At 38.6% G+C, this 25,862-nt stretch overlaps 1 protein-coding gene across 2 annotated transcripts in view; it reads left to right on the top strand.

The window, feature by feature from the left end:
• Positions 1–17,917: 17,917 nt before the first annotated feature.
• TBC1D5 (TBC1 domain family member 5) overlaps positions 17,918–25,862 on the top strand; it is a 320,926-nt gene continuing 312,981 nt past the window's right edge. For both annotated transcript variants that reach the window (XM_051610176.1, XM_051610175.1), the window contains exon 1: positions 17,918–17,973. The gene's annotated coding sequence lies outside the window, so the exon portion shown is untranslated. The remainder of the gene's footprint in view (positions 17,974–25,862) is intronic.

The following is a 25,862-nucleotide window of genomic DNA, read 5'->3' as shown; positions in this document are numbered from 1 at the left end:
TGATACAGATAAATGGATTCATCGGATCTCCATTTCTGGTGAATATTTGGCCCTGCTTAAAAATGGACAGAAACTTTGCTACCTGTGTGCCAGTGAGGTTAAGCAAAAGTAAGAGTTCCATACTGACAAATGTGGCAATGTGTAATGCTTGCTACCTGATGCTTAGCACAGATCACACTAGATATTTTTCATTTTCATGCGCAATAAAATCATTATTCATAAAATTTGAAGTAATATACCTACTCAGAGAATTTAATCTTTGCCCTTTAAATACTACAGCTCATAATAACTTGACCATTCTGATGGCAACATTTTTAGGAGACTACTTGAAGGTCTTACTAAAGTTCATGGTAACTCAGTGCAATTTATTACATTTATGCAACATGCTTTAGACATGTTTTGGAACACTCTGTTACCATTCCTTCTACATGGAGTACTTTTTATTGATAACTTTATAAAATGCTGTGTCTTCTACTAGTGAGCTTAATGGAGTGAGGTGGGAAAGGAGACAGAAGGATAAAAATAACAATGAGAACACAAAGCTGCAATAAATTCTTAATCTTTATTGCTTGATATACCCTGAGAAGCTTGGAAGTACAAGTCTTTTCCCTATGAATTTAGCCTTCTATTTGCCAAACATTTTAATTTGTTGTTTTTCTAGCACTGAAGAAGCCAGCATGGTTTTTCCCTTTCCTTGCATTTCTGTCGGTGTGCTAAATTCATACTATTATATTTGTAAAGGTGTCAGCAGCAATGTGCACAGCTCTGGAAACACAGTTGCATACCAGAAAATTGCCATGTAGTCCACCTATTGCTTTTTCTTTCTATAAAAGTCACGTTGCTTGTTAATTACACACCACAGTACATAGAACAGAGGGAAGTCAGGCAGGCAATGAACACACTGAGCCATATCGTCCCCCGTAGTGTAAAAAAGGAAGAGAATGAAAAGATGCACCGAAAATTTCTCCTCAAACAGAGCAGTGCAAAAATCACCCAATACTCTCATTACCCCTAGGTGAGTTTGTTCTGTGAACAGAAATTAATTGGTGTTGCAGTGAGCACAGAAGCTTTTTAAGTCAAAGGGCAGCATTTATCTCTGTGCAGTAAAAGCACCTGAACTGACACATTTTGGAACCTGATACGCAGTCAGTTGCATATGACCATATTTTGTGAAAGGACAAACTGTTCACTGGAGACTTGCTGGTTTACTGAGTTCCATCTCAGGGTGGCGGGAAAAAATCTCACAAACAACTTTGGAAGCCAAAACCGGCAGGCTGTGGGTCAATGTTGTAGATCACCCAATTAGCCCTGTGTGGCCACTTGACCACAACAATAATAATAAGGAGTTTGTTAGGCTAAGCAAACAAGGCAGCAAATACTACTCAAACACAAACAATACACACAACTTTAAAAAAGTGTTAATGGTTAAATGGGTTAAGAGAAGCTGCCTGCAGAGGTAAGGATCGTGGGCAACTGGTGCAGTGGCCTTCAACAGGCATGGAAGATGTGCACCAGCAAATTAGCTTTCCCTTCTCTCTCTCTACTTGCTGAACTCAAGTTATTTCAACAGATGTTATGATTTTTAGGTAACATTCTACCTATAATGAAGTTTAATCTCAAGTTTTAAACAAATTGCAGAGGGAAACATTTTGAGCATAAAAAGTAAAATGCAGACTTGCTGTACAAGCTACAAAACCATGAAAAGACTTTTTAATATGACCATTGGAGACAATAGCTAAGAAAAAGAAAGCATATACATAAGAGACGTATTACCGATTATGAGAACAGTAAATCACAGACACAGTGCACTAGCACTTAACAGCTGAAGACAGAATATGGAATAGCACCTAGCCACAAAGTGACACGCACAAAGAAAAGTACTTTTAAGTATGGAACAATCTACCCTATACATGCTGTGCTCACTAAAGGGTAGTCACCCTACACTACTACAACAATTGGGTATGTTTTCAGATGCAGTAGTGACAGTGAACATTTTATTACCACCTGTCACTGTCCATTCAGTCCAAGTTTTATGCATATTATTACTTTACATTGATTCCTGACAAAAAAGGGCCACGGCTTTAAAACTTCTTTATGAGAGGGTGTATGTATCTTTCCTCACAGAAGTCCTGATGCAGATTCCACTGAAATCAGTAAGGCTCTTTCCATTCCTTTAATGGGACTTTGTCCAAAGCAAGCAAGTTTGTAGCAACCTGCATAAATTGCCACTCAAGCGACACAAGCACCTGATGGCAATTTCATGGCAATTTCATTTAGCTTGTAGTTTTGTACTCCATCTTATTTTGACTCTCTGTAACATAGAGTGATCCTGTTCTACAAGCAGAGCTCTTAGGCAGCGTGTAACAATATGGCTGAATAATACAACTGCAGAGGCTGATAGCAGTTTATTAATTTGTGCAGTGTTTAGATTCCTTTAACTCATGACTATGTGAGTGTGTTTCCCAAATTCCTATATACATTATAGTCTGGATGAAAACTCCTGAGACAGGAGCTCTAAAGGCTGTACAAAGCACAAAATGTCTAGAAGCCTTACCAGGTCACAAAGCATCCCTACACAGTTCTGCACCACTACTGCCAACACAGCCACAAAGGTTCCCTTCCTTCTCTGTCAGTGATGGCCACTGAGAGGATGACACTGAGAGGGAGCAATAATTTTTCATTGGGTGATACAACCAAAGTGCTGACTATAAATTGGTATTGAATACTTAAGCCAAGAAATCTGCACAGATTTATGCCATTCAGGATTTATCCCAGAAACTTTAAAACAATCCTCAAGAAAGAGGCAGCTCTCTGTGGAAAAATATCTGCACCATATTATTCTAACTGTTGTCTTCCAGGAAAAACAGCACTGTTTAGGGGCAGTAAACATCACAGCAAGAAAGAAAAAACAAAATAAAACAGACCACAAAAAACCCAAACCAAAAACCAACCAAAGAAAAAACAACATCTCAAAAAAACCACACCAAACCCCAAAAAAAATGAGGTCAAAATATACTGGGAAAGCTTCCTTTTCAGTTGCTCTGAGAAACACCAGTTCAATCAAACCAGTGACAGTGAAAGAAGTGTTTTTTCTTTCAAATTAACATTTAAGGTAAGTCATTTTGTCAGACTGATAGCCTTTTAACTGATGTTTATTTTTCCACCAGATTACACAGGACAGGCTGATTAAAATAAACACTTTGTTAGTTTAGCTTTAAATGTGAAACTTAAATCAGAATGACCAAGTCCTTTATTACTAAGCAGCCTTTGAAATGAAAAATGCCCTGGTCCTAAAGTGGTTATATTTTTATCACACACAGCTTATTTGTCCACATTCATCTCACACTGCTTTCATATTTGTAGTAATCTGAATACTTATTATAAACTTAATTGTGGCATCAAAAGGATAAGAGCCCAAAGTGACTGTACTAATAATTCAAATAGCAAGACTGTTCGGTAAAAATACCAACTGAAATGAGAACAATAAAGTTTACATTTTGCCTTAGCTAAATTTCACAAAGGAGTTCTAGATGGAGGCAAAAGCATCTTACTCATCTACAAATTATTATCAGTTGCACTCCTTGCATAAATCTATTTCATACAACAATGTGGTAGACTCTTATTTAATCTTTTAAAAATATATATAAACCAGCAAGCACAAAACTTCTTTGAAAAGCATAGAGTAAATTCCAGCATTATGTCCTTCATTTGGAGATATAGTGAGGACCTATGACTATCTAAGGAGCTTGCTGTCATCCTGAGAATAAGCTGTATGTCTATGGTGTACATTCAGAAATATTTTACTTCTGGGATGCTGCCTGCATTTCAACATAAAAAGGTGACAGGATGTTCCCACCAGTTTGTCCTATACACATGTAATAGGAAATCAGCATGGAAAATTACTTGAATTCAGCTGAAAGTTGAATGGAAGGTGGATACTTTGTAGTTAAAAAAAATAGAGGAAATAAATTACTTTAAGACTCAAATTTACAAACAAGAAGATAAGCAGCATTATTTTCTGAACACATGAATATCTCTGCTGACCCCACTGAAGTAAGTTTGGGATCCTTTTCTGTGGAAAATCAGTTTTATATGAGACAAGGCATTTTTTGCAGAGACAAAAACCTGTTTGGGAGTAAATTGAGAATTAAAGTGCATGGATTCCTTTCATCTGATTATATACCAGTGAAATAATAGAGATAATTCGAAAAGAGGAGAATAAAAATGGTTTGCACTGGAGATTCAATACTCTATTACTTAAGGATAAAGAATTTCTAATAGCCATTAAAACGAAAATCAAGGAATATATAAATTTTAATTTGGTCCCTACTCCATATCATAGTGTACTGAAGGCTTTCACAGTGACTTTTAGAAGCTGGATTTTAGGTGTATGTCATGAAATTAGGAAATGCCAAAGGCAAGAAAAATTGGAGCTATTAACAGAGCTAACAATAAAAGATTAGAACATCAAAAATCCCATAGTAAAAAGCTTATGCAGAATTGCTACAGATTAAGGCACTATTGAATAATATTGCTGTTAAAGAAGCCAATTATTTTTATAGAGCAAATAAATTTTTCTATGATAATTCATATAAAACTGGTAAATGGTTAACTGCCTTAATAAAAGGGGAAGAGAAATCTCAACATAACAGCAATTTATACAAAACAAGGGGTGATAATGAACAAGAAGAATTAGGTACGTGTTCTCTCCAGGGCATATTATGAGACTACATAAATCTGAAACTTCTGAAGATTATATCCAAAATTTGGGACTGAAAATTAAAAACTTGAATCTTATCTATCTCTTCCTTAACACTGGAATGAAGACTTTGGCTCTAGTCCAAAAGCCGCTGGGAACAGTCAGACCTCAGTGACACCAGGCAAAGATGGCTGTCCATCATATTTTTTTTAAAGCTGTATTTAAAGCACTTGGCCTCTTCGTGCCACAGACCTCTACATTTTCTTTTGAATTGAGCTAAATAGTCCCTATTACATTACTGAAATAATTCCTATTTTGAAAAAGAGAAGGTCTTCATGATTGTTCAGCTGTCACCCTTTTTTCTCTCATTTGTGACAATACCAAAACATTTAGTTAGCAGGAAAAGCAAGGTAGTGAAAAAATATTCATGGAGATAGGATGGATTTAATAAAAGAGACTCCAATCACAGAAACACAAGCAAGGTATTTAACATCACTACTAGCTATGCCCAAAATATTTTCTTTTCCCAGTAGCTGCTGAAAAACTGTATGAGCAGCAGGATTAGCAGGGCTGTATAGATTTGTTTAAAATAGTGTCTTAAAAATGCAGCTGTTGAGAGCAAAAGCTCTCATTGAATTAAGTCTTCAAACTCAAACTTTGTTACAAAGAAACACTTATTAGATAGGATACCCTCCTCAGAACTCTCCCCAAAAAAATTCTCACCTTCAGTGACTGTCAGCTCAAATATTAAAATGGGAAAGGTGAATGAGTGGAAGTTTCTTTGATTGTTATTACAGTGTATTAGGTTTGCGTGGCAAGGTTTAGGTAGTGGGGGGCTACCATGGTTCTGTGAGATGCTGCTAGAAGCTTCCCCCAGGTCTGATAGAGCCTGTGCTAGCTGGCTTCAAGACAGATCTGCTGCTGGCCAAGGCCAAGCCCATCAGCAATGGTGGTAGCACCTCTGGGATAACATATTTAACAAGGGAAAAAAACTGCTGCACAACAGCAGCTGGAAGACAGAAATGAGAATATGTGAGAAACAACTCTATAGACACCAAGGTCAGTGAAGAAGGAGGGGGAGGAGATGCTCTGGGTACTGGAGGAGAGATTCCACTGAAGGTCACGGTGAAGACCGTGGTGAGGCAGGATGTGTCCCCGCAGCCTGTGGAGCAGATGTGTACCTGCAGCCTATGGAGGACCCCACATCGGAATAGATGGATGTCCCCAGGATTGCTGGCAGGACTTGTGACCCCATGGAGAACTCAGTCTGGAGTAATCCCTTCCTGAAGGACTACACCGTGTGGAAGGGACCCACGAACTCTGCCAGTTCATTAAGAACTCAGCCCATGGAATGGACTCCCATTGGAGAAGTGCAAGGAGGACTGTCTCCCATGGGAGGGACCCTATGCTGGAGCAGGGGAAGAATGTGACAAGGAAGGACAGGCAGAGACAACGTGTGATGAACTGGCTGCAACTCCCATTTCCATCTCCTGCACTTCCTGAATGGAGAGGGTAAAGAATGTGGGAGTAAAGTTAAGCTCAGGAAGAAGAAAGGAGTGGAGGAAACGTGTTTCAAGATTTATTTTTTATTTTTCATTTCTCTACTCTGATTTGTTTGGTAATAAATTAAATTAATTTCCCTGAACTGAGTCTGTTTTGCCCATGACGGTAACTGCTGAGCCATCTCCCTGTCCTTATCTTGACCCATGAGCCTTTTGTTGTATTTTCTCTCCCTTGTTCAGCTGAGGAGGTGAAGTGATAGAGTGGCTCGGTAGGCACCTGGCAGCCAGCCAGGGTCAGCCCACCACAAACAGCTATTGAATTATTTGCATAATGGATCTAGCATAACATAGTAGCACAGGACTGTATGTAAATGAAATAAAGTCAGTTTCTCCTTTTTTTTTTTTTTTTCTTTTTTTTTTAAATAAGTATATGTGATTGCTAAAAGAGTAAATAAGTTTGCCCTTCTTAGTGAGTAAAACCACCCCTGTCTGAACTTAGTAGCCAAACCTACAGTGACCTCAGTAAGTAAAGATCCAGTTTTATTCATGTCTTCTGCTGTAATATCAGGCAAATTCCAAGAAGTCAATAATTACTAACTGCATCTGCTTATCTTCATATTGTTCCCTCTTGCTCTGTTTTGCTAGACAGAACAGATTTGGTGAAGTTGTTCTTCCATTTACTTGGGAATATTTGCTATTCAGGAAAATAGTAATAATGCTGGAACATGGATGCTGACATGTCTTCCCTTTAACTCATCTGCCTCTCCCTGATGCTAATTAAAGTTTTGTTTCAAATTGTATGATATATGCTGAGAAAAGCAGGACACTTGGTCTCTGCATGACTCTTGGTCTCATACACAACTCACTGCAACTGACCCATGTCAGGATGAAACTGACAGTCAAGGAGAATCGAGCCCATTGGATGAAGTTTAAAGCCTTTGAGTTCTTTCTTTCTCTTGTTTCCATTTTCCTTTGAAGTAAAAAACTTGTGCCTTGAAACTCTAAAGCAACAGTGCTCATGATTAGGATAGGAACATACATTGTCTGGAGATGAGTTGTAACTAAAAGGGATATATTAACACTTGTCTAGCTGAAAAGAAGTCCTTTGTATGCTGCCTTTGAACTACCTGACTTCAGTTGCTAATGTTATAGACACTTGCATTTTTTGCAAGAGAAGTTGATTGTCCTTTCCAAGGGTTTTGTGTAGACTGGATAAAGATAGGGAAAGGAATTGCAAAAGGACATAGAAGACATTACGAATTATTTCCACAGGTATCAGTCCCCTCTCAAGAAAACTTGCCCTTTGGTGGGAGAATGGCTTTTGTTTTACAACTCTTAGGGCAGGGATGGTTGCATCTCATTGGTGTGCTGGCACAATAGTAGATACCCTCAAGCTTTATTATTATTTTGCACCATGGGGACTATTAACTGCTGGTAAGACTGCAGTTTGAGTTATTGGATTTCAATAACAGTTGCAGACTTGGCCTTTAATCTAATTTCTAGTGTGCTGTTTTATTTCTGCCTCATCCAGCATGGTGTCAGCAATGCAGGATCAGGCCCTGCAAATCTGCTTACTGACTGCTAATAAAACTCAATGCAGAAATCATGGTTTGAAGTCAGTATTTAACAAAGGACACAGCAAGACTTTTACTACTGAGAGATATTTTTTAAATGTTTAATAGTTCAACTTCTTGTGATCTAAAGAATATTTTCATTTTAAATGGGTTTGATGAATTAGTGCAATTCAGAAAGGAACAGCAAAGAAAAAAATAAGCTAATGTTCTCTGTGTTTTACTACAAATTAAACATATTAGAAATATTCCTTTTTCTGGTAAAGAAAATAATGTGTGGGCTCAAAGGATCTGTTTCATTTGCTTGGGTATCTCTTCATAGTACTATTAATGTTTTGTAGAACTTGGAAAATTTTGTGACGACGGGCAAGTGACTGACAATGTCACATAAATCAAGAAACTGGCTACCTGAAAACTGAGAAAATAATGTTGTTTTTACAAGGACTATACATATAAAAATTTCCTTATTAAATAATTCTGTCATAACAAAGCTCTCCAGGGAAGAAGAAATCTACATCACATGGGGATTTTGGTCAGAGGGAGGGAAGGAAAAGGGTTAAATGAAAGAGAAAACTAATTGTTTGAAAGTGAAGGTGTGTCCTTTGGATGCTTTTGCTGATTTCAGATCTTAGAGGATACAATGGTAGTGGACAGCTATTTTCCTTTTCCCAGTCCCTGCTGAGACTAAAAAGAAAATTGGAGGACTAGTTTGGGTTTGTCCTTATAAATACCGATCAAAATCCTAGCTTAATGAATACCTAAGGTAAAACATACCATTGTTGAAGTTTCAGCACGCCACTTGTTCAGAGATGGTGATAGAGATCAGTGTTCCTATCTCTGAAATTATATAAAAGTCCCCTCACAGACTCATAGAAGAGAATTCAGTTTCCTAAAATTTTGAAAATTAACAGAATCCCTCTGCCTTTCTATTCCTCACTGCAGATCTCTGCAAGTTTTCGGACACTCGTCCTTGCAAAGCGTAAAGAAAAAGAAGCAACAAAACATCTTCATTTTATTCAGAATTCAAGATCTTCTTGGAGAGCTCTATATAGCTCATATTTGGGAAAAGAAACTGGCTTTTAAATTCAGAGATCAAATTCAAAGGTGAACAGCATGACCCTTTGTAAGAGACTGAAAGAAGTTTGGAAAGTAATTTCTGCATGTATTTTAAATTTAAAAAAAAAAAAAAAAAGTATTTTCTACTACTTAGTAGCACCCATTATAAACATCCAAAGAAGAGAAAGAAGAGAGGTGCCATTTCATAGTCACACAACAACTTAGGTTGGAAGTGACCTCTGGGGGCTGTCATGCCCAGCCACCCACTTGAACAGGTCTAATTAGATCAAGGTGCTCATGGCCACGTCCAGCTCAGTCTTGAATACGTCAAAGAATGGAGATCCTCCTCAGTCAATCTCTTCCAGTATTTGACCAATATATCAGTAAAAAATGTAAGGGGATATCTAAGGGGAACTTCCCATGCTCCAACTTGTCTGTTGCCTCCCTTACTATTACTGTGCAACTTCAAGCAGAGTTTGATTCTGTCCTCCCTGACAGCTGATCAGCTCATTATAGATAGCAATAAGATCTCCCCTTCTCTTTTTAAGGCAGAACAGCCCATCTCTCTCAGCCCCTCCTTGTCCATGATGTTCTCCAGCTCCCTGACTAACATGGTGGCCTCCACTGGACTGCATCCAGTATGTCAATGCCTTTCCTGTAATAGGGAATCCAAAACTAGACACACAACTCCAAATGCTGTCTCACATGTGCTGAAAAAATATTAAGAAGTGCTGTGGTAAGGTTACAGGAGTCTGTATCAAAGGCTTTGCTAAAGTAAAAGCATAAACATCCCCTGTCATGTCCTTGTTCACAGCTCTGGTCCCCTTGTTGCAGGAAGCAATTTATACTACTTCAAAATTGTTACAATTCAGAGCCATGTCAAAGTAAGTCTAAGCAATTTATATTCTCCAGATTATTCCTAGTTTGTGTCCTGCCCTGCTATGTGTAGATAAATGCCCTTTTTTCTCCGCAGTTTCACTCCTACATGAACTTACCAACATAGCATTTATGCCCCCCCTCCCCTCCCCAATACCAACAGAAAAAAATGAAAAGCTGTTCAAAAAGGGAAAAATAATGCCAGTTATCTTTAGTTGTCTTCACAATGACAAAGTGATTTTTTCTCACTGTCTTCTCAAACGGTCCACTCAAATACTACGTAAGTTTTTTTGGAGAGGAACAGGGCCAGCTGCCTCAGTTCACTCAAAGGGGAAAGAATTACAGAGAGAACAGAATTAAGATGATCTTCCCCTGGCAGCAGTGCATAAAATGTTCTAGAGGAAACAGTTGCTTTATCCCTTCCCAATCTCTCACCGGTTATTACACTAAAATGCACCCCAGACAATCACTATCATAATGAGGTTAACGGATATGATAAATTCAGCAGAAGCATTCTTTGTTTTTGATTGACTTTGTGGCTGGGAGCTCCTAACTTCATCCTTCCTATACTTTACTGATGAATATTTTTTAGGGCTAATCTGAATATTCATTGACACATTTAAGGGTTTTGTGAAATCCTTGAATGAAAATAGTGGCAATAAAAAGTAATATTATCTTGAAAACACCTTAGAGAGGGAGTTCCTTCTTTTTCTAGGACACCCCTCTGGTGAAGAGGCATGCTGCTACATCAGATCACCAGAGAAGAAAAGATTGTGCTTGGGCACAGAGAATCCTGTGTATATTTTGCAGAGCCAGAGGGCAATTACTGTTCTGTTGTCTGGCCCACACAAACACCCTATCAGGAAAAAAGAAAATTTAAACTGTATTTTTTAATGCTGCAAGACGAAAAAATAATGCCATAAACACTTGGCACTATTCAGTGTATGATATTTCATTCATTTCAAACTGTCAGTGTCCCTTTTAAGACCCATAAAAATCTTAACAGTTGTGCTGCTGTAGGGCTTACACTTAATTGTTGTAAAAAACAAGTGGGAGTTAGTGTAATGAAAGAGGTGCTCTTGCCCTCAAATTCCTTTAGGCACTAAATTAAGAGTTCTCCAAAATAGGACAAGGATCAGAACTACCATCTTCTGCTTACCAGGGGAACACTCATTTTCAGCATAAATGAAAGCCAATGCATGCTTTTTCACCTGCACATGAGGATATTATTTTATTAAATAAATTCCAGAAATACAAAAATAAAAGTGCAAATGAACACTCTTTTACTTCTTTTCCCTGTACCCTTCTCTGAACTTCCACCTATACTCCACCAGTGATTTTGACCAACTTAGGCTGAAAGGAATCTTCTGCCTCAATAACTGAACAGCTGGGACCATTCTTAATTATGTGTTAGGCTAGTCAAAGGACAGCAGAAAACAATTAATGGCACAGTACCTTAGTGTTTAAGAAAAACACCTTTAAGATGTGGGGCTATTTTTAGATTAAAAAAAAAAGAAAAGAAAAAAAAAGTTGTGTATGGAAAGAGACTGAGGAAAAAAGCTAACTGCAGAGGAGGAAAGCAGCTAGACAGCAGAACTAGATTTTAAAAGCTATCAGAGGTAAAGTTACTCGAACATTCTTCTCAGTTTTGGGGAGTGGGCAGGTGCTCTACCCTGACTCTCTCCCACCTGTCCTGCCTTCCCCATGGTTGCCTGCCTCCCCCTTCTTCTTGCTTTGCTTCTTTCCAAACTTCACCGGCTTTACTCCCTTCCCTTTATCAAGTGTTAGGAGAAAGAGAGACGTGTCACACCACAGAGGAAGGTCATGCTCAGAAAGGGCTGAGCTGCTCTGCAGGGAGCAGGTGCAGCAGGGGAAGCCTCCCAGAACACACCATCCCTGTCACTTTCAAACTACTTTGTAATGTTTTGAAATAAATGGGAAAGGCAGAGGATTCTTAAAAATTGCCCTTTCAGTGAGGTTCACTGGTTAACAAGCACTAAACCTTACCATAAAGGGTAAAGGCTCTTTAAATCATAGGTATTTTTTTTAATTTTATATAAGTACAGCTATGACATGTACATCCAAGCAGGGCTGTAAAGCAGTCAGGATGCAGACACTTTCAGCAGTATCACTAAAGACAGTATTAGTCTTGTAGCAGGTTTCAAGTCTGAAATGCCAAAATCAAGTTACACAGCTTAAATACAAAAAGACTAACCTTTTTTTCAACAATATTTTTATCTGAAGAATTGTCACTTTCAGCAGAGGAACAGATTTTGCTTCAACTAAAAAATAAAAAATGAATAAATAAAATAAATACAAATTTTCCCCAAACTTATCATTTCTAAGTAAAGATAAGACCATCTGCCCACTTACACCAGCTGGGTGTCTGGCCCTGAATGTCTGAAATTTCATGCCAAATTGAGTAATTATCAATGGCTTATTATTTATTTATTTACTTACTTTAAAAATAATAATTAAAAAAATCAACTCACAGTTGGTTAACTGGTTTGTCCACTGTTACATTTTTAATGCACCTGAAGAGTCTGGCTGCTGTGCTGGCCCCCAATGGGAAGCCCAGTGAAGTCCCATCACTTCCAGTGGAACTCTAAGCAAATGCTACTTTGGGAATCAGACTTTTTTGTTTTCAATAGAACACAAATGTTCATTTATCAAAATAATAACATCAACAGCTATTTGAGTGTTTTATTTATATATTATATTTAAGCAGTTAATCAGAATATCCTATTATTAGCTACAAATACTTTCTTATTTACATAAATAAGTCTTATCTCACCTCTCTTGCCAGTTTTGGCTTCCTTGCTAGCCATCGCAGACTGCATTGGCAACCTCAGCAGCTCCACTGGTCTTGCCAGCTTAAGTGGAAATAAATATGATCATTTTTAAACTGCAATTTAATACTGCTGAAGTATACAAGACTGACTTGAGAATTTGCTTTTTATTCCAAATTTCTCTCAGACTAGCCTTTCCAACGCAGCTTGGATTTTCACGGCTTAGTTCCATTGTCATGTTCATTGATTGCAATTTGGTGTCATTGATGCTGTTCCTCAGCACACTGGTAGTACATAGTCACTGGAATTGTAAAAATTAAAAATTTCATCCCTTGCCTATGCAGAGTTGCTATTTATTTAGTTTGGGGTCTATTTTCATTTTGACTCATTTGGGGACTTTATTCAATACACTAAGGGTTTGCTTAAACAGGGACACTCAGGAAAGTTAATCCAAAGTAATTAAAACAGTGAATTTAAAGTGGATTAGTTAAACCACATTAAACCCCAGTGTGGACTGGGGTTTAATGTGGTTTAACTAATCCACTTTAAATTCATACCTTTAGTTAATTTGGATTAATTTTCCTGAGTGTCTCTGTTTAGACAAGCCCTAAAGCCCCAATCCTGTAAACAACTTATGCACACGAGTATTTGTATGTGATGCACTTAATTAGCCTTGATTCAGGAAAGCACTTAAGCCCTGCTGAAATCAATGGAACTTAAGTGTCAATGGATGGTTTTGCCTGAATTGGGACCAAAGGCATCACATGCAAAAATGTTGCCCTGGACACTCATATTCAAAGGAATCACTGTCTGCATACTCTAAAGCAGGAACTTTTTCTGATACCCAGTTTATTCTCTTTTGGCCCTTCTAAATTAAATCTTTTTATACCTTTGTTCTACTGTAACCAGTTTCTCCATCTTTCTGGACACTGATCTAACAGCTATGTGGTACATCAGATTATGCTGGTAAGACTGCAGATGCACCATGTCTTCCGAGATCAAGAGGCTGTTTCTTTACACCTTTCAGGGGAAGTTTCATCTGTGGCAAATTCAAGTTGAGCAAGTCTGGAGTGCGTGGTTCTTCTAATTCTTTTCAACAATAGCTCAACAGTTTCTATTCCTCTTGCTCACTCCTCTCTGCTTGACTCCTTTAAAAATTTCAGAAAGCATTAGGTAGCACCCCTTTGTCAATTAATTTCATAATTTGGAATAGAACTATCAGAATGTCAAGCTGTGTATTTTACTAAGAAAGCATGTTCTGTTTTCTGCTGGAAGAAGACACCATATTTTGGTCAGGTATTTGGAAAGTGTGAATAGGAACAGGTGAATCAGACTGAATCCTAACTCTAGACAGACACAAAGGTTCACTGAGAGCTCACCTAAACTCCACTAAACCCAGGAATTTTCAAATTATTTAAGACTCATTTCAGTTAAAATGTGAATGCCTGTGGTCAAGCCCTATTGTAATTCAGAAGAAAACTTTTTTTTCCTTCTTTCATATGGATGTAGACAAGAAGGCTTAGATAAGGAATGAAAAGGACAGAACAAAATTTCTAATTAATTGAGGTTGCTCTTATGGTTGGAAAAAGTTTTAAAAGAGTGTACAAAATCAGAACGCTGGAATGAATTAGTTTTTATTTACAATGGAAGCTGCAAGCAGACCATGGTGTCAAACAGATTCTACTGAAAGAAAATTCCTGATGTTTAAAATAAATACAACTTAATGTGTATGTATAGACTACATCTCATTCTAGGGTCAGGAAACACTGGAATTACTCTAAAACTGTTTCTTAGTTTCTCTATGAGAATACAGTTGATAGAGATTTAGACTCCCAGGAGAAGCTGCAATCATTAAAACTTTCCTGAAGTTTTCTCAGATTTATGAGATCGCAAAATTTTATGGATTCTCAATGATATATGAAACCCAAACAATACAGTGTTGGAAATTAAAATACAACTAATGTATGTATATTTATTATTTATTTATATTTGTAAATATGCACAATCTTATATGTATATACCCTCAATACATGTGTATTATTTACATAAACATATATTAAAATATGTGGAAATGTTTACATTCTGTTTGCATGCATGAGTTAACTAAGCCAAAAAATTAAGATTTTTTTTTTTTTTACTTGATGTTTTATTAAACCGGCAACTCTATACCATAATATTTGAAACTAGATTAAACCTTGCTAACTACTTCCTATGCGTATAATAGCATTACTCTGCAGTTGATAACCAAATTGGACATCTCCCCCCAGAAGGACTGGAAACAAGAATGTATTTCCAGATACTCTACCAGATGAGACCTGGGAGACATGGATACAGAAAGTCAGTATTGTTCACTTTTCTTACTCTTACATTGGCTTCTGCCACCACAGGTGTGCAAGCAATATATCTTATTTTTTGCTACGGATATCACTTACATTTGAGGTGTTAAGAACTTGTGTGTGTATAAAACTTAGCTAGACTACAAGACTAAACTTCTAATATAACTAGTAATATAACTAAGTATAAACCACTATTCCAATGCACAGTCAAGTAAAATCTTAAAAATGTTTCTAACTCCAAGAATATTCTAGGAAACACTTAATATAAGAAGACAATTAGGAATATGTAACCACAAGCATTATTTTCCTCACTTATAAAAAGCTTACACACCTTGACTTGTGGCTTCTCAGCAGGACATACTTTGAACATAAACTGAGACAGTCCTAAGTAGTGTGATTTTAACACCCTCCCCCCCCCCAATCTCACAAATAGCGAACATTAATAATATTTGCAATTTCTTCCCCATTTATTGTTGTGTAAGCAAAAGGGATTAGTCCTCTTACAATGTTTTAATTTTGGGGTGGAACCTCCATTCATGCTTAAATTGGCATTTTGAGTGTTATGATGAGCCTAACAATTGATTGCCAATGAAACAAGAATAAAGTACTTTTGGCAGATTCTGCTGTTGTTTTTCCTGCTGGCTTTTGTTCTAGCTTTTATTTTCAATGGGAAAATTTTCATATTGAGAATACTGAGAGGGCCAAATCTTTTAAGACATCCCCTAAGCACACACACAATTAGATATCCTATGCTCATATAATTACTCCAGCAGTTATTTAGACAACTCACAATTGCCTGATTTGAGTACACAGTGGGAGTATGTGCCAAAGGCAGGTGCATACTTTTTTTTTTTTTAACAGCAGCACAGATCTACAGGTTTATAGAAAAAAGGTTTTGATACTTAAAGTAAAATTTTTACTTAGTGAATCCTGCCTATACATACCTATCTTGAACATTCAACCTGCTGCAATTCTTTCCATTGCCATTTCACCTCCCAAAGCACATGCTACATTTGCATGTGTTCTGGTCTAAAATGCACTGTATTCCAAATGTAGAAAATATGCATTTTGCTGTATTTATAGTGGACAGGTCACTGTGTTATATGCAGACTGGCTGTCTGATTTCTGAAGTAGATGCTATGCCCTGTATTGAATAAAACTATTTCATCACTGAGCTCTTACAAGTATTGAAGGCATGATATTACTGGACAAGAATTAGATGCTTCACTGCTTGGATTTTTTTAATATCAAGATCTCCTCCAACATACAATGACAGAAAAGTAGAAAATCGTTATTTCAAAGAGAATATGAAGATACCGCGTCAAAATTAACAGACGTATGGACATGCAAGGAAATTCTCATGTATTCATTTTTTTGTCCTGTGCTTTTTTGTCTTATATCTACTACATTTCATTTTAAATGGCTCTTTTTACGTCTACTACAACAGTCTGTCGTAGCAAGAAATTTGAATGCAAAGCTGTAAAACCATCAGCAGCAAGCCAGAAACCTACTTTGGTCTGTCTTTTCTTAATCAAACATCTGGAAATCAAAAACACGTGTAGACTGGCATGGAGTTAAGATTTCCAGAAAGACCCGGAGAACAAACAAACAAACAAACAAGTTCCTTTCTGGGAATCAGGAGAATTACAAGGATGATCTTCAGAGCTCTACATGAGTAACGTAATTATTACTAAACTTTTGATTTCACATTTTTAGGTATATCTCAGATTGGTCATCTTTCTTCCTACATTGCCCTGAAGCACGATCCGACAGTCAAATGGTGCCAGTTTTAGGCTCCTTTTTCCAGGACTTGGGCTCAAATTCTGCTTCAGCTGGTATGGATGATGGACTATGTCTCTAGTTTGTAATTTCTGTCTTGTATTGCAGGCCCCAATGAAAACCCAGGATACCCAGTGCATTATCAGCCGTAATTATAAATTATTGTCACATAGAGCAACCTAGGACACACAGCTCCCCACGTTCAAACGGTCATAAATATTTATCTACACGGCTGTTTTCCTTGCAATTAAAATAAACATTCCAACACCAGGTGCACCTCTAAAAGAGTTCACATTCTGTCAGGATTCTTAATGAAAACAAAGTCAATGCCCAGGAAATGGAAAATTCACCGGATTTCCCAAAACTTAAGAAAACAAATCTTTTTCATAAGCTGATCGCAAAGTGCGTGCCAGTGATCCAAGTCTGCCTTGCAAATTCGTGTTTTATCTCAGGTGAACTTCTACCCGTTTGCAGAAAAAGGTGTTTATCCGACCCGCTTCTTCCCCGGCAGCTGGGACGAGGCAGCCCCGCTCCTCCCAAGGCTCCAGCCCGGCCTGCAGCTTGGGCCCAGCAAATAACAGCCCAACCCAGCTCATTTTTACACCCGTCACTTATTTCCTCCACCCACCAAGAAGTTTTCCAACCAGCCTGCACCCGGCCAGTCGCTTCCGGGCAGCAACGCGTTAAATTACCTTATTTTAAGCTGCCTACCCCTTCACCCCCGCTTTGAGTGACTGGTAACTACACCCCGCGTGCGCTTTATATAAATAAAAGCGCCCGGGGCTTCCTCAAGACAGTAACAGGCCCCGAACCAACGGAAAAACCCCGTGTCTCAAAGAGTCCCAGCGCCCTTCCGCTCCCGCCGGCCGGACCTCCCGAGGAGCGGGCGGCAGCCGAGCTGCGCGACAGCCCGCCAGGAGGGCAGGGCAGCCCCGTCCTCGCCCTTCGCCGTGCCCCGCCGCCCCCAGCGGGCCGCGACCGCCCGGCACCCGCACCCGCACCCGCACGCCCCGAGCCCGGCGGCCGCCCGGGCAGGGGGAGCAGGCGCGGCGGCCCGGTCGGCGGGTCAGGCCGCGGCCTCACGGCGCGCCCGGCGCCTGCGCGGAGGGAGGCGGCGGCGGCAGCGAGGGGCGGCGCCATCGCGCGTCCCCGCGTGCGGGCAGGGAGCCCTTCCCCTTCCCCTTCCCCTTCCCCGGGCCTTTCCCGCCGCCTCCCCCTGCCCCGCGTCCCTCGCAGGGCGCTGGGCCGGCGCGGGGGTCTGTGTGCCGCGCAGAGAGGGAGGGAGGGAGGGAGAGAGGGAGGGAGGGAGAAAGAGAGAGAGGCTGAGCCAGATCTTCATGCCACTGCAGGCAGCAGCAGCAGCAGGTAAAACCAGCCCCAGAGCATCTGCTCCCCTTAACCCGCTTGCCCCCCTCCCCGCCGGCCGCCCTGCTGCCGAGCTGCGCCGTCCTCCGCCCCGGCCCCCGCCAGGGCCTCCCCCTGGTCCCGCCGCCCCGGCCGTCAGCGGGCAGCAGCGGGGCTGGTGAGGCCTGCGCGCCCCGGGCCGCCGCCGCCGCTCCTCGGCCTCCTCCTGCTTCCCCCGCGGGGCTGCCCGGCGGGGCGGCGGGCGGCCCGCTGCTCGGCCCGCGGCGTGCGGAGGGCAGGTGCGCCCCGGCAGGGATCTCTGCAGCCAGTGTCTCGCTTCCGGGAGGTGAAAGCAGGGAGGGAGGAGGAGGCAGAGTTGTCACAAGGTTCCCCCCTCCGGATTTTTTTTTTTTTTTCTTTTTGTTGTGGTTGTTGTTGGCGATTCTGGTGGCTGAAGAGGGAAGTTAAAGTCTTCGTGATTTTTTTTTTATTTTTTTTCCTTCTTCCTACAGGCCTTGAAAAAGAGTTTTTAGAAGCAGTTCGTTTTCCCTCCACTTCTCCTGCCCTAGAGCCTCTCTTCCTCCCAGCTGTCACCTATCTGACTCAGTCTGTGCTAGTTGGCTATGTTGTTGCCATCAGTGCTAGATGTTTAACTGTCAGACTTATTTTTCCTCGGGGTGCAGCAGTTCAGGTGATGTACAAGTCTGGATTTCAGTGCAAGGGCTGTAGTTAGCACTTTTTAGCTGTTGGAGCAGCTTATCCTCTTAGACTGCTGTACCGTTCCCATCAGAAGTTCAGCTACATATCCTGCCTATTCTGGCAGCTCTGTGGTCTGCTTTTAAGAAGTAGTTCCATCCTATTGACATAACATTGCTTTAGTGGTATATACGTGTGACAGTAGTATATGTGTGAAACATTCATGTTACGAAGTGTGCTGAGATAGGACTCGGGAAACAAGAATACTCTTCTCGTTCTGCCACTCAGCTCTACAGCATCCATGCACTGCATTACTTTCAGTAGTCCTGCTTGCCTTCCCTTACTAAACACTCTGAAACTCGGTTAAAAACACCACAAAAGAGAAGTATTTCTTGTCAGACCAAAGAAATTTCATTAAAGTTGTCATTTGTTAGTTCTGCTACTTACCACACAGCAAATCAGCTATTTACTGATAATACCTCCTCCATGAAAACTAAAGCTTTCAAAATCCATTCCAAATAAATGTGGGCTGATTTTTGGTATTAAAAATATTTTTAAGAGTTCGAGGGTCATGAAACATTCACTTAAATTAATCCTAGATCCCACCTCTCTCTGAGTTACCATCCACGGTTACATTTGCAGCTTGCAGGTTGAAATACCATTAAGATCTAAAAGTGAGCAATAAGAAAAATGCACTGTTTCTGGATGGTAATGATTTAATTTTTGAAACCAGCCCTTTTTCTTGGTAAATTTAATAATTGAGTTAACACAGTTTTGAATTACCAGTTGTCGAACTTCCTTTTTTACTGACACATGTGGCCCATGTACAGCCTAAATGCTATTATCCTAAAAGTCATATGAATATATATATAATAGTAGTGAAGACTGAGGTTGTTAGAATTAAGGTTGTGTTGTAGTGCATTCAGACTATCAAGTAAACACAGAATTAGACACAGCCTACTCCAAGTAAATTGCTGAGTTTTTAAACTTTTTGTATGTTTTCTTACTTGAAATTGGTAACTGCTGCTGAGCCAGCAACCAGAGCTTACCCTTGTGTGAAATGTGAGCCTACATAATGAACTGCAGTTCGTAGCAAAGCATGAGCCATTGCTCATGTACAAGTGCATACTGAGAAGATGGTGTGAGTTTTTTTCCCCTCTAGATTTTATGGTAGCTTCATAATATAGATACTAAAGATCTAGTAAACTCCTATGAAAACTGAACATTTCCAGAGATGTTAATGGCATCCTTTTGTTAGTGAGATGAGGATGAGAGTGTTTTCCAGCCTTGTGGATGGAAAGCAGACTAAGGATTGTAGTGCTAACTTTGTTTAGCAGTTAATTAAACTGATGAGATTCCTGTATATTTCATTGCATTTCATCTCAGAAATCTGAGGAAGGACACAAACTTGATTTTCTAGAAATAGTTTTTCAGTTTCTGCTGCAATATTAGCAAAGCTCGCTTGTCACACAGATTATTTGGAGCTTTTCTTAAAATACTGTTCCACCTGCATGAGTGGCACTTACCTTTGAGAAATAAGTGAAAACATTCCTCTCGCATTTTTTCCTTCTTTGTGTTACAGTGTTGGCTTTATTCAAACATTGTTCTCTCTTTTGTTTGCATTTGAATAGCACTTGCATCTTTTGGACTTTGGTAGCTTGTATTAATGTGGAAGAAAAATGTGATTTGGTGGAAATGTGTTATACATACTCCACCTGCCTTTAATTTACACTAATGTAAATAGGTATCTTTGCTGTCCCTTGGTTATTATTGCTATAATAAGTTCATTTTTCACTGGGGAAGGGCTATGCAAAGAATTGTTTCACACTTTGTCCTGAAAGGAATTCTGGTGACAAAGTCTTAGAAAGTTTACTTTGTGCTCCATCCTTAGGAGCTTTATCTTAAACTGTTAGGTATGCTGCTGTAATTGACAACAGCTGTTGCTGAGGATTGTGGAGGATAGTCAGTTTCCGAGATAATCAGTTCCTAGTCCATTTGAGGCTTTGTTGATTAGCACGTGTAAGAGCATTTTGGATCAGGAGCCAGTGTGTCTTTGGAGTACAAACGTGGTATGTTATCTAAACTGTTAGACTCTACACAGCTCTGTAGTAAATAAACCATAGGTTTTGTGTGTTGTTTCTTCTAGTCCATTAAGGTGCCCAAAGCAATTGTGTCTGTAGCTTATAAAACCCCAGATCTTTGGCTAAGTTGTGGTCCCAGAGGAAAAGGGCTGTTAGATGTCATAGAAGAAGTTGCTTGCTTGTGTTTGGTTATTACATTTGTGAGCCTTAAACTCTGTTTTCGACCTCCAAAACAGGGGGCATAGCTGTGAGCATTTCCAATTATTAGGAAGGTTACTGCTGTGGTCTGTTTTACTTCAAAATGTTTTTATCAGTTACCCAAAAGTTTTTTTTTTTTCTGATGTCATAGCATCTGTAAGCAAACACTTTAAAAAAAAAAACCAACAACTTGAGAGTGATGCAGAGTTTGAGTTCCCTATAATATTCGACAAAATTTAGAATAAAAATTTATAATAAAACATAAAAATACAATATTTCATATTCTTTTTATTAATGTTGAATAGAAAAAAAAGCATGAATACTCTGAATCTTACGCGAATCCATGTGTGGCAGTCTTTGAGACCATATTTATGCTGAGAGTTGGGATAAGAAGCAAGAGCCAAGCTGGGGCAGTTAGTCAGACTGCATCCAGACCTTGGAGATGAACATTCAACATTCATTTAGCATGTTTTGGGTAAAGGTTGGTAAATTACCAGAGAGAATGGAAATGGGTATTGCCTTTGTTAATGGTTAGATGTAGATTTCCCAAAAGCACTAAGTCATAACATGACCTGAAGTCTGGTTGGAAATGGTTTGAAAATAATAGGAAGAATCATGTGTCACTGATGTTTAACTCAATGCATCACAGAAGAGACAGTATCATGGTATCCTGTGTTCTATTAAAAAAACCCAACGTTTTCCTTCTCTACTGTTATTTAAGGGGGGGTTTGTTCTCTTAATGGGCTGGCAAATAATTATTTTAGGTTTAGTAAAGGACATTATTACCACACTACTTATTAATCCAGTTGTGTGTATGTGAAAACTTAATGTGCTTGCTTAACTTGGCTTGCATTTAGTACTGCATCACGTACTGGCGCATTATAGTGGGGATCAAGTCTATCTTAACACATGAACATTTCACCTTAAATGTGAAACTGCATCAGTTTTTCTCTCTATGTTGTTTTGTTTTTCTGAACTTCTAGTTGGCTAAGATTTATTTTTTTTTTACAAGTGTATCAAGATATTGAGAATCTACCATTTACTTCTCTGGATGACTTGTTTCAGTGATTCATCTTTTCCACTATTTAAAAATAAGGCATGCAATTATTGTTTGAATACATTTGAATGCATCTGTCTTTCACTGGTTCTTGTTATCTTGTCTGAATTCTATATCATATCAGACTGCCTTAGAACTTGATTTGTCCCTTTGACACTGTATTTTCACTCCTCTGCATAGTGGCAGTCCTTAGGGTTTAAAGAAAGATACAGATTTTAAAATACATAGTTTTAAAAGCACATCAGCAGATCATAGATTTGTGGGGCTGGCTACTCTAGGACTCTTGGATAAGTTTAGCAAGTATACTGATTTGAAACGTTCATCTCTCAATGTTTTTTAACATCTGATCTGGAACATCTGTTTAACAAATGCATTGGTAAGAAAATCAATATAATGTGATACAATTATACCATTTTGAACCTTCCCAACTGTAGAATGATAGTATTTATTGGCTATTTTTTATCTTTCCATACTATTTTTAACAGTTGTGCCACCTCTGTCTAGTCATGGACCTTTGCTGTTGTTGAGGTTTAGTGTTTGTTACTAACATTCTTGTCTGTGTCATACATGGATGCTTTATATCTCTTTAATTTATATTGATGGTGATCCGGCCTCCCCTTCTCCACATGTTGATCTTGCTTTTTTTTTTTTCTTACACTTGCTTCCTTTTTGAAAAATGTCAGGTTTTGAACTACTAGGGTGAGCTGTAGCCAGAGTTGTTTGCTATAGAATTGCCTGACCATACATAAAAGCCCCCTTAAGGAAATTTCCATTTTCATGTTTTTCTGTCTTAGATTTTTCTTCCCAATCAATTTTGTTCATTACTCTTTTCAGCTTCAGAAATTTTGAAGCCTCAGCATGCATGTGCATCATATGTTCAGATAGATGTCAGTAATCTCTATCTGGCTATGTAATCTGATAATGGTCAGTAACTCTTGGACTATCCCCAATTTCTAGGCCAGTGACTTAATAATTTTAGCCATTGTAATGGGATATATGATAATGTATCTGTGTCAGTTATGGTTGTTGCTAAAAATTTACAAGAACTGATGTTTTTACTGTTGGCTGTTTAAGATCCTGAGATGATAGGTTTCATTGTTTAAGACTTCAGTGTGACAATTTTATTTTGGCACATTGCAAATATGGGCTTACAAAAAAATTCCTTCTGTTCTCTGTTTTGAGCTGATGGTCTGTAACAAACCTCTGCTGACTTCACCTTCAGAGTGACCTGTTGTATTTAACCCTTAAACCTACATATACCCAGTAAATCCTTTGGTTCTGTTCTGTCAGGTCATGTATGTCTGAATGATGTTTCTTGAAACAAGGATTGTGCCTGCTTGATAATAAGCATTATTTTTATTTAATTTTTAGCATTTATACAAGTGGACTTTTGTGTTGGAAAGAAGTATTGCTGTGTGATGTGTACTGAGAATAAACTTAAATTTCAAGAAGCTATGGAACTTGTTGAAACTTCTGAAGGATCTTTCTAGAACTGTAGAAGTGCAATTTTGATATTTAGACTTCATTCTGGTGTTTGCATAACATCATATGGGATCAGGTGAATTGTCATCTGGCCCGTTTTTTTGTCACTTAGAATGGTCAACAGCAGGTGTTTTAAATTAAGTTACAAAAAAATCCCAATTGTGGAGTAATTGCCATGCCATGAAGCTCCTTAAATTCTTGTCAGTTTGTAAGGGTTTACAGTCTGATCCTAAGTGTTCTTCCCTCTAGTATTTTCCTTGTTGATATGTAATTTATATAGGTGGACATTCTCTTTATCCATGGAAATACAATTTTTACAATTTAACAATGTTGTATTTGTAATCTACCTTCCCACTTTCGTGCTCTGCACTCTTCTCTGAATTGCTGAGTAGTTTAAAGCTCAGTAGTTAATTGAGCAGCACTGATGTTTATTTCTTATCTACTGTACTTTAGATGTGTCAATAATAAATTTGATTTGCTAGCATTCTGCCCATTTACTTACATTTTTTAACGTCATTAATCTCACATGGTGTTGATGAATGTGATTGTATTCTGGGACCTGAAATTTTCCACTAGGACAGGTGGATGTGAGCAGTGGTTCCCTATATAATATGGGTATGCACACTCTTGCCTCCAACCTTTTTTTCCTCCTATCAGTGTTCATAGCAAGGCAACATTTATATCTGGATGAAGATCTTCCTCTGTTTTGCTGCTTGAAACTTGACATGTTGCAGAGTTGAAAACTGTTGATGTATCTTTTGATCTGCCCCAACAGATTCTCTTTCAAAATTAAGATTATTTTCTTAAACCGTGATTAGTTTTTCTGTCATCTCTGGTTTTGAAGGGTTAGTCAGTGTTCTTACTGACCTTTCAAGATGTGAATTGAACCTCTTTTAAAAGTAGAGACTTTTAAGCCTGTAATGGTATGTTTCATGTTTATTTTGCACTCATTCTTGTATCAGTATGCTCACTGCACTGTACTTCTAAGTAAGAGGATCCAGTGTCAAGGTGATCCTTTGATGTATTGTATCTCCTTAACTAAACTTTATCTGAGGTATTCATGATTAACATTGAGTAGTTTTCTAGAGCCTTTCAGCTATAAATGAAAATAGGATTAATAATTTCCAGTGGGAGGGAAATGACATATTCAAGGCCAAACAGCACCACAAAGGGGAAGCTCCAGTTAGAACCCAGGTTTTATAATATCCCATCACACCTAATACAGGAGCACACTAAAATATTTGATAAATTACACAATTAAAATAAGTTTACTAAGTGGGGAAAATGAAAAGTAATTTAAACATGTTAAATAGTAGACTATGTAAAAGAAATTTGAGGAGTGAAAGAGTAGATAAAAAGAGAACAGTACTGATGTTTATGGGACAAATGTAAGTAAACATTTAGTGTACTTCTCTAACGTAAATCTGCTAGGTTATTTGATAATTGTGCTGGGGAAAATTGGGTTATTAATTTCTATAGTGAACAGAGTGACTCTAAGCTGATAGTCATGCTTGTTTTGCATGTCCTGCTTCCTGTAAAACTGATCTGTACTTTCAGAACAGTGGCTTGAACACCTGCAGCATATACATACAGCCTGTTATTTCTATTGGAACCACATACTTAAAAAATATGTGGGAGCCTTACTTGTCTTTCAGTTATTCTTGAGTCAATAGCATAGTGTTTCCTCCTTTAGACCTGACTAATTTTTAATTGACATAATTTACACATATATCTAATGTTAAGAAATAGACACAGTTTGGAGAAAAATTAATAAATTCAAATATGTAACTGAGCAATTCTTATTTACATGTATGTGTATGTTTTGTAGACTGAAAGCTAAACCTGGTGCTGCTAGTGATGATACTGTTTAAAGTTCATTTTACTCCATAATCTTTAGGTACAATGCATGAAGCAGTCTATGCTAACAGGCCAAAGATCTCACCTTATTTGGTTTTCATTGTGGATTCACATTTATACATAAAGCTTATGCTGGTTGTGCCCTGCCAGTTCTACTGCTTCATGAAAACATGAATACAGCAGATAATATTGAAAATATTATTTTCTTTTGAAGCAAGGAGAAATCTGGACTCCTGTAAATTTGTTTTTCATGGTTGGATAAGAGAACAGTAGATGAGCGCAAGCAGAGAAAATGCAACAAGCAGGAAGTTTCTGACTTCCTGTAATCAGAGGAAACTCGTGACCCAGTCAGTAGAAAAGTTTATTCTGAATGCATCAATGGTACATAGTAGTTTTGCACAAGAAACATGTGAAGTGTTCAATCAAATGTCAGCGTCTTGAACACTAAAAAAGAATGGAATAAAAAAGCTAACTTTTAGATTTAAAGAGTGTGTGCATTACAGTTAGGACTTGTTGAATATGTTTTTTCAAATGTGCTT

The sequence above is a fragment of the Apus apus genome, chromosome 2, assembly GCF_020740795.1.
Source record: "Apus apus isolate bApuApu2 chromosome 2, bApuApu2.pri.cur, whole genome shotgun sequence".
In the NCBI taxonomy this organism is placed as follows: domain Eukaryota; kingdom Metazoa; phylum Chordata; class Aves; order Apodiformes; family Apodidae; genus Apus; species Apus apus.
The sequence above is the reverse complement of the archived record's forward strand: the minus strand, read 5'-3'. Positions and strand labels throughout refer to the sequence as shown.